Source organism: Piliocolobus tephrosceles, chromosome 7, assembly GCF_002776525.5.
Source record: "Piliocolobus tephrosceles isolate RC106 chromosome 7, ASM277652v3, whole genome shotgun sequence".
In the NCBI taxonomy this organism is placed as follows: domain Eukaryota; kingdom Metazoa; phylum Chordata; class Mammalia; order Primates; family Cercopithecidae; genus Piliocolobus; species Piliocolobus tephrosceles.
Genome location: NC_045440.1, coordinates 96,597,613 through 96,614,290, shown reverse-complemented (window position 1 = coordinate 96,614,290; position 16,678 = coordinate 96,597,613).

Here is a 16,678-nt window from a genome sequence, read left to right as displayed (position 1 = left end):
AAGACTCCTGGTTCATCTTTTGATTCTCACATTTCTCTCTTTCCACAATCATCCCATGAGAGTGTAACTTCCAGTTTATCAGTATCAATTAGATATCATTGGTGCAAGCAACAGAAAGCAATTCTGGCCAGCTTAAACAATAAAAAGAGATTTATTAGATTCTGGGGAGCTCATCGAATGGGAGGAAGAGCTGATCAATCAGGTATCTGAAAGCTCAGAAACTGGGCTATTCTCTGGATTTCAGCAATGTGAATTTACATACTGTGTCTTTTGGGTACTGCCATTAGATGATTAGCTCCAAGTGCCTTTTAGTGCAGTAATAATTTTCCTAATGTTTAACATGTTACGCTTTCCTACTGTATTGTAAGTCCAACAGGAAGCATCCTATAAGCTACTTTTCAGCACAATAGTATTGAGCATATGATACATATTTGAATGATTCAGACCAGTGGGAGGACAGAAAAATGAACCTGGCTTGTGGCAGTGTGTGGGGTAGATCACTGGAGAAAAGTGGCTCAGATGGAAAGCCTTATCTGGGATACCTCTTTACCTGTTAAAACAGATACATCTGTTCCTTTTGGAGTAATATATTCATCTGGTAGCCCTAGAGATCCTTGCCAAGTTAAAGAGGAAAAAGATAATTGAGAAAGCAAATATCATGCCATCTACCAAACCAAGAGCATGCAGGCAACCCTGCCCTGATTCTAGAACTGAGCTCTTATTAATGCCATGACGAGATGCCTGATGATTTTTGTGATTTGTCATGCCATAGTCCAAGCAGTTGCACTTATACCTAGAGAATTCTGAGTATCCCATTGATAGACTCCATTTTTTTCTCTTTTATTTTTAGTTGACATGTAATAATCATACATATTTATGTAATATAGAGTGATATTTTGTTACCTACATATCTGCAAATTTTCAGCCAACCACATTCTATGGGTTTCAAAGGAAATGTACAAAGAATACTGGACAAACAAATGAACGTTTTCTATGGTAGCTCATATTAACCTGGTGACTCATGTAGTTCAGTCTCAAAATATAGTGTCCAGAAATAAATTTAAAGCCAATAGTAAATGAAAAAGGGATTCTGGTCTTTGTGCTGCAATGAACATTAAAGGGGATCCACAGGAACACTTGCTGGAGTCCCTTTCCTCTCCCATCCATTTTTCTTATACCTGCAGCTGCTCCTGGCCTCTCCTCCAGCCACTTTTCTCCTTGCCTTCATGCCTGCTTCTCCCCTCGGCTGTACCTCATTAAGTAGGTCAACTTAGCCTTGCTCCCAAAGAGAAAGAAGCCTCCTTCTTTAAGAGTGGACAGGAGGCTTTGGACATTCAACTGACAAGTAAAAAATTTTCTCAACCTTTTTATGATTGGGGGTTGAGTCTCAGAACTCTGCTATCTCAATATTTATCTCATCACATATTACTAATTGGAATTTTTTGTGAAATACCTATCTGATCCCCTTTCTTCATTAGCTAGTTTAGACCATATTTGAGCTGGAAGGATTTATTTTGCTTAGGTGACCATAGCAGCTACATGGACAGAAAGAAAAAGAAAAAAGTGAAGCAATTTTTCAAAAGGGTTTCTCTAAGAAAGCTAAGAGGACAAGGGGGATCTTGAAAGGAGGAGCCTCTGATGGGTTCTCCAGGAAGAGCAAGAACTCTGAACCTTGTTACTCCTCCTACCAAATGCCCCACCACTGACACCTTACTCCGATTTGTTAACCCATACAACACAACAGAACTCTTCCTCTTCAGGGCTTGGGGGTTTGAACTCCTTCTAGAGGCTGAAGTGTACCAGTAAGAGCAAATCATTACCATATACATATATATTTATTGCATTTCAAACAGGTTGAAAGGTAGCCAAGTGTGAGGAACTTTGAGAATAATGAGAGACAGTGACTAGGTCCAACTAAAAACAAATCACAAAAGGCTTCTTAGAAAAGGCCACAGAAAGAATGAGTGAGTGTTTGAATGTGTATAGGAGTGTCATATTGCTCTAGTTTATACTTGATTGCTCAAATTTTTCATTCTACATCCTTGAAAAATGCATGTAAATTACAGGCTGCATTCTATTTGGGGTGGGTGGGGGTGAGGCATTTCTTGGTTCTCTTTCTGGAATTTCTCTAGGTTTCTCCTTGCCATTCTACTTCCCAGCTGGCTGGCTTCAGGACAGGAATTCTTGGCTCTTTCTGAGATATGGTGGATGATAGCAGTCCCTTGGGGTAAGTATAGCTTCGATTTATGTCTGTGATCTTCCAAAGGGTTTGAAGCCCCCAAATGCTCTAAAACCAGGGCCAGATATTTTGAAATAGAATAATGAGACAGGGACAAACAAACAGATCTATCCCCTGCCTGCATTTCCTCTGCATTGGCTTTAAATGGGGTGATGGTGTTTAGAAAAGACGAGCCACCCAACTAGAAACACAGAGTGGTTATTTTCTTCCCTGCTGCAGGAAATAATGGATCTGCTTTGAATGCTGCGTGCTGAGGGTGGGTGATAGCCAAGGAGTTAAACCACTTCCCAAGTTGTTTTTAACTAAACTCTTGCCCCAGGGTTTAGAAATCTCCCTCTCTAATTGATGTCTTCGGTCAGTGGCTGCTTATAATTAAGAAGATTGCACTTAAAAGGTATAGAGGCTGGTCTTGTTACTGGCATTAGAGGATTTTGCTTTGTAATTACAAGCCAGGGTCTAGAACCAGTGCACAGGCTGTTGAGTTTCAGATCTCATACAGAGAAAATGGCAGGCATTTTAGTGCAAACTCTGCCTATTGATCAAGAAAAACTTTTGATCAATAGGCACAGTTTGATCAACAGGCACAGTGCTATGCTGTTTCTAACAAGAAGTACCACTGGTTTTTCATCTTCAGAGTGTCTATTATCTTATTCTGTTTGTCTTATAATAAAATTATTGGTTGTATTTATTCATTAAGCATTATGAAGAATTGAGTATGTGCCAGGCATTATATAGAAAGGTTTATAAACAATGAACTACAAAAAGACTATATTTGAATTTAATGCAATATGATCAGGAAGATTTGGGGAGGACATACATCAGAAGTTAGCAAATTTTTCTGTTAAGGGTGAGACAAAATATTTTAGGCTTTGTTGGCCAATACAGTCTTTGTTACCGTTGCTTGACTGTGTTCTTGTAATGTGAAATCAGCCACAGACAACACATAAATGGATGTTGTCCAAGAAAAATATATTTTATTTATGGGTATTAAAATTTGAATTTCATGTAATTTTCACGTCACAAAAAAGTCTTTCTTTGATCGTTTTTCAACCATTAACAAATGTAAGAACCATTCTTAACTCACAAGGCTTTACAAAAACAGGCAGTGCAATGTATTTGGCCCATAGGCCATAGTTTGCTGACCCCTGAGATGGACTAATCTCTGGGACCATCCCGTTGTTATTTGAGAGGTATCTGACATAATGAAGGAAAGGACAGCTAGTACATTCCTTTGTTTCAGACATGGCCATAATGCAGCACTGTCATGGAGGCATTAGAATTGGTAAAATGTTGAAAGGTATTTGGAGGACATTCTTCACACTCCACTCCTCCCCATAGTAACTGTTCCAATGTGTAGAAACCTTCATATGAGGAAATTCTTCCCAAGGTCTAAACTGAATCCATTGTGCTAGAGGTAAAGCATTATCACCAAAATGAGGCCAAACACTAATGCATCTGAATTGTTCCTCCATAAAACCTGATAGTATGGGAAGAGCTTGGCTGCAGAAGTGAATTATAAATAGGAAGGCAGTTTCTGAGGTGTGGGTTCAGGTGAGTATAGGCTTCAGACATCAACACATCAACCTTATTGCTGTCACCTGGAAAGAACCTTTGTCAAATTTAGGGTCTATCCTACACTAAATTCTGAAGCTGGAATGAGTAACTTTCAGAGGCAGTAAGTTTCCCGTACTGACATTATGTAAGGAGGGGTTAGAGATCACTTACTGATAATGGGGAGACAGTGAAATGGGATCTGCAATTTGAAGTTATACATTTGAAGAACATCAAGTATATTGGCTTTGTGCTGGATGTCATCTTTTCTCAATTGGAGAAACAGCATGAAAAAAGAGAAATTAAAATGTAACATTTCATCATGCACCATATTTTACATTTCCAATCACATAGGCACAGCTTCACAACTCAGCAGACACAATTACCAAGACCCACAGTTCCCTTAGTCCCTGGGATGAGTAAATGATCACCAACTAGGTGAGCATTTTACATCCAATTTGGATTTTTCTCAGCCTCATGAGCAAAGCACCAGGCATTTGAGTAACCGAGGATGAAAAAGTGGAGGCGTTTCATTTTATTTTATAACCCAGATGAACGTCCTCTTCCCTGCTGATTTCTGATCTTAGAAACTAAATACCTGCTAAGGGGGACAAATTCCAAAAACGGGAAAATTAAGCTGAGTTTTAGTTAAGTGTGTCCCAGTGGTGAGCATTTAAATTAGAGCTCAAGGAAAAAAAAAAGTCTTATAAACCAAGTGGTGAAGCCTCCCCGCCCTGGGCTCTTAGGGTCCAGCCCTAAGAGAAAGGGCAGGTCCCCAAGGCGGCTCTCTCTTGCACTGGCTGGATGAACTGCTGTGTCAGCAGCTCCATGCGTCATTAGCCGACCTGGAAAAACTCCAGCTGCTTTCCTCTTACACTCTCTCTGTACCTCTCACTTTAAAAAAGCTTTCATCAACATCATCCCAAACATCTTTTGTTTTCCCAGCTGGAGTAGCCTTTCTTTCTGTTTGTATCCCATCTTTAGCCAACTAAGTTCTTTTGCCCTTAAGAACGGCAACCATGAATCAAAGGGAATCATCACCTGTAAACTCTAAAGTGAGTCTGAGCGCTTTGGGATTCCCCCTCCCATCTATCTTCTTGGAGCTGCCATATTTAGTTACATTTTCCTATTCACTGTTGGTGGTCATTATCTCCCTCCTTTTTCCATCCTCCGTATTAGAAACAAAAGTATGAAGATCCTCCCAGCAATATTTTCTTCTGAGATTTAGCTCCAATACAACATAATCCTCTCTTTGCTTGGTGGGTTTCCCAATTCCTCTGTCAGGCAGGGGTGAGCTATATGTCTGGTCTTTGGCTGGAGTTACTTACTACATAAAATGATCTCTTGTTCCAGGGTTTCCCCCAGATTCCTCTGCAAATGGTTTTACAATAAATCCAGGAAAGAAAATCAGACTTTTGTTGTTGTTGTTGTTCTTTAAAGAACTGACACCTATTCCTTGCCTATAAAGCCTCACACATAATTTTTGGCTTTTACTGTCTTCAGTACTTTAATCCTCATCATACAAAACTGGATCGAACATTTAAAAGTCATGTTTTCATCCTGCTGTCTCCAGAGAAGAATCTCTGCTTTGATTTTAAACATTGTAAAAGCACAGAATTATGCTATTTCACTCAGGAATTCTGGTACCTCAAGAATACTTCCTTATGTTTCTTATGCCCATTTCTTACTATTTTAGATTATGGCAGAAATGGTGAATAGTCTATCATTGTTTTCTGGGTGACACAACTTGAAATGATGAAAATATTTTCTAGGTGAGCTGCTTCCAAGCTGGGGGTTTCTGAACTTTCACCACAGCTCAATCAATTCAGCTAGCCTTTAATACCATGCTCTGTGTATTGTCTGTCACTTGCTTCATCTTTCTGAATTTGGAAAATCCAATGCCCAGACCACAAGATGAAAAAATCCAGGGAATTGAGCACAGTTCAAGTACATACAAAAGTATTAATTTACAATTTGTTGCTTACCAAAAGATTTTAATTGTTCCATGTAAGTAGATCTGGTCTCTTGGATGAGGTTGAAAATCCTCCCTGGTCCATGGAAAGCTTCCTGGATTTTTATTCTTAAAGTGTCAACTGGTTACTTTCAAAAGCTAACTTCATCATGTCAAGCTAAAAGTACTCACTGATTACATGAGAGAGACCTCTGTTACCCTCCTAGGTAATTCCTGAGTGACAGAAAGGGGAATGGAAAAGGGAAAAAAAGCAAAGGAAATGGGTACCCTTGGAAGGTGAGACTTTTGTGCCAGTCAATAAACTTAAGGAAAAACTGTTAACATGGCAATGACCATACCTTGAACTTCAAGTACCTCAGCCTAGTAAACACGTAGCTTTCACACAAACTAGAAAACTAAAGCCCAAAGAGGTGGTGATATCACACAAAACCATATACCTAAGAACTGGTAAGACTCAACTCTCTTGCACTATTTGCTAAAATATTGACATATTTCTATATGGTTAGTAAATAGCTATTTCCTTGATCCCCAAGTAACCCCTGCTGCCCTAATTCTTCCAGCGTTCACCCAGCAGGCCTTATTCAATATCCTGCAACTGAAGATCAGCCCTAAACACAGCAGGAAGCCTCCCTCACCCCGCTGTAGCTCAATGGCTGATATTCACACCAATTTGTCAGGACCTGTAGACATCTCAGTTAAATATTGAAACATGGTTCCCGTTCTTAATTGTGAAACTTGGCTCCATCTGCTGGGCTGGCATGTGACCACAGCCTCCAGTGACCTCTACCTGGGGAGTCTGAGAATCTCAGAATCTGGGAATCCTTGATCTTTTTATTGTGTTTGTTTTTGTTTGTTTGTTTTTAAGGGCCCAGCCATTTTTGGAAGCACAGACTCTGGTCTTTGTTGGAATCAGTACCTGTTATGGGCTGAGTTGTGTCTCCTCCAAACCTGTATGTTGATATCCCAACCCCCAGTGCCCCAGAATGTGACTGTATTTGGAGATAGGGTCTTTAAAGAGGCAATTAATTTCTTCTCAGACTGCCAGCTAACATCAAGTGTAAAGAGGTAATTAAGCTAAATGGAGGGTGGATTAGGGCGGGCCCTACCCCAGTATGACTAGTGTCCTTATAAGAAGAGGAGATGAAGACGCAGGCATATGCAGAGGGAAAACAATATGGAGACAAATGCTGAAGATGGTCACCTGCAATCCAACGTGAGAGGAAGAGAACCAACGTGAGAGGAAGAGAACCAACCAACTTCCTTTTCAGAAGAAACCATCCTTGCCAACAACTTGAGCTTGGACCTCTGTCCTGCAGAACTGTGAGAAAATAAATTTTTGTTGTTTAAACCACCAAGTCTGTGGCATTTTGTGATGGCAGCTCTAAAATGCTAACACAGTACCTCTTCCCGACCTTGTCATCAGTTCATGCTATTCATAGATACACTTTCTTTGTAGTATTGAAGTTCCTTTGCTAAAGAACTCATGTGCTTAGGATGCCTATACCTCGTTGGACGGGATAGTTCCAGTTTATGCCTGCTGTCTCGTATAATGTTTATAGTGCTTCCTTTATCTCTCAAACATATCTCAGCCTGGACAATAAATTGCACGACCATCCTAACTTTGTTTAACCCTTGGTTCCTTTACTTGTAATTTTATCACATATTCTCAATCTTTTCCTTGTTAAGTACTTGTCACTTCTTTCTTCAAAGCCTAATATTTGGTATGTCCCCGGGGTGCCCATAATGTAGCCTCGTTCATGATTCGGCCCACCAAGCAATGGCATTATTCAGTGAATGGACACTATGGGCAGGATATTGAGTAGGTTTTTGTGGAGAATTGTATGGAATAAAGACTTCACTCCTTCCTCCGAAGAGCAGTGACCTGGCAAGCAACACACATAAATCAGAGTCATCTTATGTCATCTTATTTCTGTCCTACACAAACCATTATTTTATCCTCAAGTAATTTTTTGGAAAATGTCCTTAAATGCTGTTTAATCTTCCCATCCAGATTCACTGCAGCAAATTTATGGCAGGTTTCAGAATACAACTAATGCACACTTCTATCCCATCCCATTTTGTCGCTGGCTATGGCAATATAAAGCTTTTGGCAAGCTGACAGGGGAAGGAGAGAGGAGCAGCTCTGTTCTTAAGAAACATGTTAGCGATAAGTGAATTGGCAGTGTTTCAAATGGCACTGGGTAGCTAGTTTATGGCCCTACAATGGTGGCCTTACCCAAACACTTCCACAGAATCACTGTAGGAAATACCTTCTGTTCCTTGCCTCCCATGTTAAATTTAAAAAATTATTATATTAGCAGCTCAAGAAAATATGAATTTATCACATGAAAACCAGCATCACATGTAAAGCTTGAAAGTTGTGATTGCATCAAGGACTAGAAGACAAGAAGCCACAAAATTCTTCCTTCCCTTTCTCTATATTTGTTGTTTTTCTGCAGTTGAATAGCTGTGTGAGGTACAGGATGGTAGGCAGGGCTCAGAAGGCTCTATTCTAAATCAAGTTCAAGATTCTCAACACGGCAGTCCTCTGGAGGAAAGCCAGGTAGTGATCTTATCCAAAGATCCATTTGGCTGATGAGGTCACAGCCCAGCACTGAGTCTCCTCAGCTCCATTTCTAAATGGCTTGTAAAAGAACTTGGATACGTGACCTCACCTTCTTGGCCTTACGTCTTATGGTCAGTGCAGTGGGCACAGTGGCACCTGATGACCCATTTAATAGGTGTGTAGGCCGGGTTCCACTGAGGTTGGGTGTGCACACATACATGGGCCAGGAGCCCTGGATAGTCCTACAGACTTGCATTGATTACCCTCCTGGCCAGTTTCTCACTCACATGGAAAACTGTCCCATCTATCCACATATGGATTTGGAAAACTGTACTGGAGAAATAAGAATTTGTTTTTCCAGCCCCCAAAGATAATTTATGTAATTATGACACAGGAAATGAACAGAGCACAGGATGGTTTCTAGTCTTTATGTCCTATACTTTTTTATGAGACATTCTGAAAGCTTGCTTTTTGAATCAAGAAATCAATTCTTGATTTCTTCAAGAATTGAAAAAATCTATGTCTCTGTGTTGCAAATGCATTTGAAAGGGAATGCTGTGAGTGGATGTTATTGCTGTAAATCATCTTGGGTGTAAAAGTAGGAGGTGAACCATTAGAATGTGGAAAGGAATGGCCAGATCGTGTGTGTGAACAAAGCTCTTTTGGTATGCCCAATCTAAGTCTTGATGACATGCATGGTAGAACCAAGACAGCATTTCTCAAATCTTTGCCCACAGCTTGGAAACACTTCAGAGCACCACTGGAGGCCTGAGAAGCCAATATGGTCAAATACTGTTATTACTCAACATTACTATAAGTTTGAAAAAAAGAGAGATGAAAGAGTTATTTGGCTGAAAAATCCTTTAGACTTATATATGTTCTTAGAGCCTTGTATCTTTTACTTACAGATTTATAAACAACAAAATTACTTTAAAAAAGCTACCTATAACTTAGAAGACTTGGTAGGAAAGAAAAAATCTTCACTAATTATTTTCCCCACACATACCCTGAAACCACTTTTTGATTGTCAGTGCAGATATCCAGAAACCCCACTTTCACAAAGCATATATGTTAGTCATTTTCTAGTCCCATTTGTCTTTGAAGAAAGAGGATCCATTTTTTAAGGTGATCCATTTTATTTTCTCAACCAATGAAAGGCTTATATGCTGTAAGAATCCTCAATCCACAACTTCAGGAGCTCTAAAGTTAAGCTAAGGATGGACATGCCATGACTTCCCCCAGTGCCATCAGGATGCATCCATTCCCCACTCTTCATATCCTTGAGGGGAGCATGAGGTTCTGCCTGCTCTGCTTCTGCCTGGGTGTCTTGGGGTACCGGGGGTTTCTGTGTCACTGGCCAGGTGTGGGAAGACATTCTTGTCTTCATTCCAGCTAAACTTGTTCTGCTCTTCCTTGCCTTGTTTCAGAAATGAATTGACAGTATAATTGACAACAATAATAATTCCAATATATTTATTCAAAAATTGTATTCTCTCCCTTTTCTCTGGGTCAACTTCCCCCTTAGTTCTCAGTGACTACCCTGGAACTGGATTGATGTAGTCCCACTCTTCATCTTGGGTTTAGGACCCTCTCCATGGGGACGTTCTTGATGCTAGATACCATGGGAGAAATGAGAAAGGCTTTGGAACACTGGAATTAAGGCTTTTGGCCAAAACAAGGAGACGTGAACTCCCTGTGGCTCTTAAGGATGAAGAGATGGTGCCCCAAGGAGAGTACAGTGATGGTTCAAGGAGATTGTTAGGAAGGAGATTCAGGGTCCTGGCACTCAAAGCCTTCCAGGCCGCTCTCCGGGAAATGCCACAGTTTCCCAGTAAAAGCTGATTAAAAAAAAAAAAAAAAAAAAGCTGGAAAGAGGATGCAAAGAGTTTATGTCTTAAATGCTAAAAGAGTAGCAGCTTCCAACTGTAGGAGTCAGGATAACATCTTTGGAATTCTGGATTCTTAGAGTAGATATACAATCTAATCCCTGCTACTACAATCCTGTGGCATTACTGTTCCATGACTTCTTTTTTTAAAACTGCAGATCTCAAGAGTTTCCTAGAAACAGAGAAGTGAAGTGGAAGCTTACCTGAAGTTGGAGGCTGCCCAAATCTGAAGAGAAGTGTAATTATTAGTATCTCTGCATATTAGGGTTCTCCAGAGAAACATGACCAACATGATGTATATTTGTGTTTGTGTATATACACACGTATATACACTATATATATATGAAAACAAATGTGTTATAAGCAATTGGTACATATGATTATGGAGACTTGCACATGCAAATCTTTAGCCTGGACAGGCAGCCTGGAGACCCAGGAGAACTCATGGTATAGATGGAGTCTGAAAGCAGTCTACTAGAAAATTCTCTCTTACTTCAGAGAGGCTTATCTTTTTGTTCTATTTAAGCCTCCAACGGATTGGACGGAACCCACCCAAATTATGGAAGGCAACCTACTTGCTCAAAGTTCACTACTTTAAGTGTTAATCTCATCTGAAAACACCCTTCCAATTGACAGATAAAACTGGCCATCACACCTTCCATAGTTCCAGACAAGAAGAGCATCCCAGAGGGAAGTAAGTGTCAGCCAGAGATGGCTGTGGTGTCTAGCTGACTTTGACACGTATCCAGGGTGGAGTGGGAGAGTGAGGCATGGAGACAGAACAATATGTGCAAGTACACACATGCTCAAGGCCATTGTAGTATTGTGGACATCCTTAGCTTCAACCTTGCAAGCAGACCTGGAAACTAGTCATTGAGTAGCCCAAACACCACAGCTTCTTCCCGATTAAGAAAATGAGGCTGCATTCGGCTACTGCTTTGTTTTGGGTTCCTGAGGAATTTGTGAGGATATTAGACATAGATCTCAGTTTAACACTGCCTGGCTGAATTCTTGATTTCAGTCACCTCAGGTCACCTTTGCAGTAGCCCAGAGGAAATATTCAATTTAAGCAAATATATCAGACATGGGGTTTCCTTTATCAATCCATGCTGACCGGCCTTTAATGAATTAGAGAGAAATCCATTCCACATTGCCTGCATAAAGATGTAAAGCTGATGCATAAATCTTGACTTTAAGAAGAAGTAAATTCAAACCAGAGTTAGGAGCTCGTGCCTTTTGAGGCCATAGCAGGAATATTAATGACTCACAGTTATGTAATTATTTGAGCCTATTTATATCTCAGGAACACCAAATGCCATTTCTCTTCCTCTCGAGGTATCCATTCAGACTCTGCGAGTTTGGAGTATTAGTGAAACCCACTGCCTGCCTTGGCCGTCATGTTCAGAGTTCACTGCATTTCTTTGTTGGACAGAAGTCTTTGGCTTCTTTTCTCTTTTGTTTATTTGTGTTCATTTGGAGGAAGAATAACTCATTCATCCCTGAGCCGGTCTGATTGAAAAAAGAAATTCAGAACTTGTTTTTAGTCTGTTCCTTTTAAAACTGTCCCCTTCATCCCAATTTCACTCTCAAGAGATATGACCATTGTAGAAATTAAATTATAATTAGGGTCAAGGACTTTGAAATAATGACCCCCAGACTGACCTCTCTGTCTGTACTCTTAAGTGTCTCCTGTCAGTGCACCCAGTGTTGGGTTCTGGGCCATTTTAAACCTGTTTCCAGAATTGCCACCTGACACTTAACCGTCACACAATGCCTTGCCTTAGCAAATGCATCTGTTCTATGGTACAGCACTAAATGCTCTTCTGAAATTCAGATAAGTTATGTCTGCTGATTTGGTCATGTGGCCCAAGAATTCAGTTTCGGCGAATGGATCGGATTTGGCCTTCCCTTTATCAATCCGTGCTGACCGACCTTTAATAAATTAGAGAGAAATCCATTCCGTATTGGTAGGTGCACAATCTGAGTGGAAGAGTAATCAGCACCGGATCTCCAAACACACCCCTGCCTAATTTCCTGCCCTTAATATGCTCCAGTCTGTGACAGGGCATAGGGAGGCTCATTGGAATTACTTTAGACTCTTGAAGAGCCAAATGGAATACGAGGCTGAAGGAAATGTGAGGTTCTTTATGCCTCCGAAGTGCAGGGAGGGGGAGCATAGTGTAGTCATCTGGGTGGGCTTTGCAAGGCTTGGCTTCTAGGAAAAGTTGGTATGTGGCTTTCAGGCCAGTTGCTTCCCATCTCCCGGCCTCAGTTTCCTTGGCTGTTGCTGGGACAGCGATCTCTCAGGCTCCTTTCAGGTCTAATAACTTTCAGCTCCAGGGAAACAAAGCAGGGAACAATTACTTATACTCCAAGGTCAAATGAGACTGGCATTAAGGCTTGCCTGATGCTCATCTGGGATCCTGACGAGGCTGAATTGGGTCAAACTCACTGATCAGAGGCATTCAGAAGCAAGGAACATTAGTGTTCTCTTTTATCCCAGAGATCTTATTAGAAGAAATAATATTTGAAAAAGGTGCCAGAGGCATTTTCTGTGATTATTATTCTTGTAATAATCCATTTGAATGTCAATGTACTTAAGATACGGATACCTGCTGAGTTAAAGGGAAAATCCTAGGCTAGCGAGTACCTGAATTTGGTGAAATCGTCAACAGGAAAACAGTCTTACGGGTGATTTAACTCTAAAATGGTACAATAGCAAATTCCACTCCACATACCAACTCTGCGTTTCACAATCCCATTTAAATTCCCATTCAGATCCGAGAAAGGATCTGAAAACTGCTACAATAAAGGAATCTGTTTAACTTTGGGTAACCTGGCATTTTGTGAACTTCCTTGATATTGGGACCCATTTTGTTTGATTTGTTTTCTGCAATGGCTATTAAAATAATTCAGAATTAAGATTCCACAGAACATACTTTGGAAAATGCCAGTCTAACCTTTTCAGGGATCCTCCTGTCTGTTTGCATGTCATGGTCTTTAAGGTAGTTTTCATTCTTTCTTTGGAGAAGTGTTCATCTCCAGTTATCTTCAGGTTGCGCTCATCCCCAAGTCTTTTGAAAATATGTTTTTCCATTTGGCTGCACATCCCTATCTTAGTTAGATCTACAAAAACTTGCCAAATGTGAAAGTCTTTACTTAAGCTACTTTTGAGTTGCTCCTGGAAGCTTTCAATATTTAAAAGTGTCAATTTAGCACAAAAATGAATGAACAGGTGAATCAAGGGCTCTTTAATTTTAAAAAACGTTTTCCATTACACTAGGTTTTTTGGAGAAGAAGTGTATGGCAGAAACATCGATGTTTGGACTGATGGCATGTAGAGGAACCCTGGACACACTGTGTTTTCAACTAGCTGAGTGGCAGAAACGCCAACTGTGCCCTGGGGATGCCATGCTTGTGGGTGCCGCATCCAGGCAGAAACACAACTCAGGCTGGTACATTGAGAAGGTGAGAGTGACTCCTTAAAGCTGCCCCTGGCATTCGCAATAATTGCTACCAGACCACATTTTTTTTTCTCTGCTTTTCACTCCCTCTTTCAATTCCTAGCCTGCTAACAGCACACTTTATTTCTGAGTTATTAAAAATTACATCTTTCTTATATTGATTCTTGACAGTTGCCAGCTGACGTCTAATTGTTTCCAGGTCTGAGGTTTCAAATTTACTGATTTCCTTTTTGATATTTTAATCTTTCTCCTGTATCCTACTCATTCCCTCACCTCCCCTGCTGGTTTGCCTTGTCTTCAGAATTTCTCAAAGCAGCTGTGAGGACCCTAGCTCAATTTCTTGTGAATTATTTCTTTACATTGCAAAGGAAAATGGCCAACCACATAGATGGGCATTGCTGTTCCTACATTTCTCTGACTTGCTTCGAACAACCGCTGTTTACAGCAGGGCAACAGGCCCGGGAATTCCCTCTAGGACATAACTGTGCTCAGCCTCCTCCTCTGAACACGACTCTGCCACCCTCCCCAGAATGTTTGTGAGCCTGGCCTCTCCTCTCATTCTTAGGTGATGTTTGGGCAATATTAAGAACTTGGCATTGAACCCCAAACAGGTCATAAGATAAAACGCTAAATTATGGAAATGGAGACTGCAGTGAATTCATTTTGCATGACTCGGGAAGGATGGAACTGGGACTGATGTGAGCTAAATGAACCCGACTCAGTAAAATGGTGAGATTTGAGATGACAGCAAGCTTTAAGAGATCAGAGAATGTCTGTTTGCTTAGAACTGTGTCCTCAGTGCCTGGCACAGCATATGGCTAATACTAGGCACTGAATGGTTATTTGGCAAGTTTGTTGTTGTTGTTGTTGTTTTGTTTTGTTTTGTTTTGTTTGAGACGGAATTTCGCTCTTGTCACCCAGGCTGGAGTGCAATGGCATGACCTCAACTCACTATAACCTCTGCTTCCCAGGTTCAACTGAGTCTCCTGCCTCAGCCTCCCAAGTAGCTGGGATTATAGGCATGCACCACCACACCCAGCTAATTTTGTATTTTTAGTAGAGACGGGGTTTCACCGTGTTGGTCAGACTGGTCTCGAACTCCTGATCTCAGGTGATCCACCCACCTCGGCCTCCCAAAGTGCTGGGTTTACAGGCATGAGCCACCGTGCCTGGCCATTTTCTTCTCCCTCTTCATGGTTCTAATCAATTATTAGAGTTTGGGACAAATTCATTATTGGCATTCACAATAATTGCTAACAGACCACATTTTTTTTTTTTTTTTGCTTTTCACTCCCTTCTTCAATTCCTAGCATGCAAAAAGCACACTTTATTTCTGAGTTATTAAAAATTACATCTTTCTTATATTGATTCTTTCCTGTTAAGATTTAACAGGAAACTTTCTTGTTTCTGCTGAACAGTTTTCCCACTCTTAACACCATTTAGGAGTTTGGCTCAAGAATATATCCTAGAAATGATCTCACGGTACCTCCCGGGAAAGCACAGTCTGAATAGATAGATCCATAGAATGTTTGAGACTGGAAGGAACCTTAGGGTCACTCTGGTTCAACACTTTAATTGTGCAGTGCCACATTGAAGCCCTTGGAAGTGAAATGATTTCCTCTAGGGAGTCCTGGTCTGTGTGGAGTGCTTGGTGGGCACTTTATTCCTAGAAGAAACATTTGCTGAGAATTTTTTTGTGAATTCCCTGGCACCTCAGCCCTACTGCACATGCAGGAAGGGTCACCTTTCCCAGTTCTGGGGAAAAAAAAAATCTTCCAAGCCCAGAGATGCAGATATTGGTAGGTAGAAGTTATCTGGAGGAGAGTGAAATATGTAAGAAACATGACGGGTGGAGGCTGACAACATCTGCTACACTTAGTTTGGTGTGGGAACAATAAGCAAGGCTTCTTCAGAACATGACAAGGAAGATGACAGGGTATTGGAGGGGAACATGTAGCTCTGTTTCTTTGACTCATAGTGGAACTTACAGGGAATGCATTGCCTTTTTGAAATGCTGAGAGTTAGGGTTTGAGAGCACTGGGAAGCTGTCACAGGGGCCCTGGTAATACTGGTGCTGATGAGGCTACCAGTATCTTGGGCAATTCGCAGACATTGACGTCAGTATCAGCATCTGCAAGGCAGTGCCAGGGCAGAAGGACATGAAGGCAGTCTTTGTGAGATCTTGTCAGATACTCCGAGGGAGTCCCAGATTTAACTGGGGAAGTTTTTGAAGTGGATCTTACATTACACCAATAGGAACACAACTAGTGAAGTTAGAGTTGTCATGATTTTTGTAACTTCATCAGTACATAAAGGCTAGTAAGACCCAGGAAAACTCCAAATTTAAGAGCAAATGGAGTAGAAAGTGAGGAAATGAACATAATCCCCGATGGGGCTCCATATTCTCTATGTCTTCTCTTTTCACTGTTATCCGGGATTAACACTGGGACCAGGACTTGGAGAAGTGGGCTGTAATAGATTGACTCATTGGTTTCCAACTCTTCATACATCCCTGTGTTAGAATTGTACATCTGTACCCTTGGCCATATGACTTTCCTTCTTCCCTCTAGGGAAGAAGTGTGCTTCCCTGCCCTTTACTATTGGTTTGGCCATGTGACTTGCTGTGGCCAATGGAATGTTAGAGGAAGTGAAATGGGTAGGGGTCCTAAATGTGTGGTTGGTTTTCCCTCTTGAGCTTCTTCCATTTTCCATGAGGACAGGCACCAGGTAGCTGCTGGTCCCAGTACGATGGAGGCCATACGGAGCACACCTGAATCCAACCTAAAGCCTGGAGCCAACCTAATAAACCTATACCCTAAAGCACAGCCTCTCAGCTGAGCCCAGAATAAATAAGCCAAACCATAGCTGACCTATAACCCACAGGGCCCTGAGATTTTTGAGGTTGTTTTAGATACACCATAAGCTGGCTACTACAGTGGAAACATGTGTGGAAAAAGTCCTGCAAATGCATGGAAAAGGGAGAATTCTAGACCATATGGA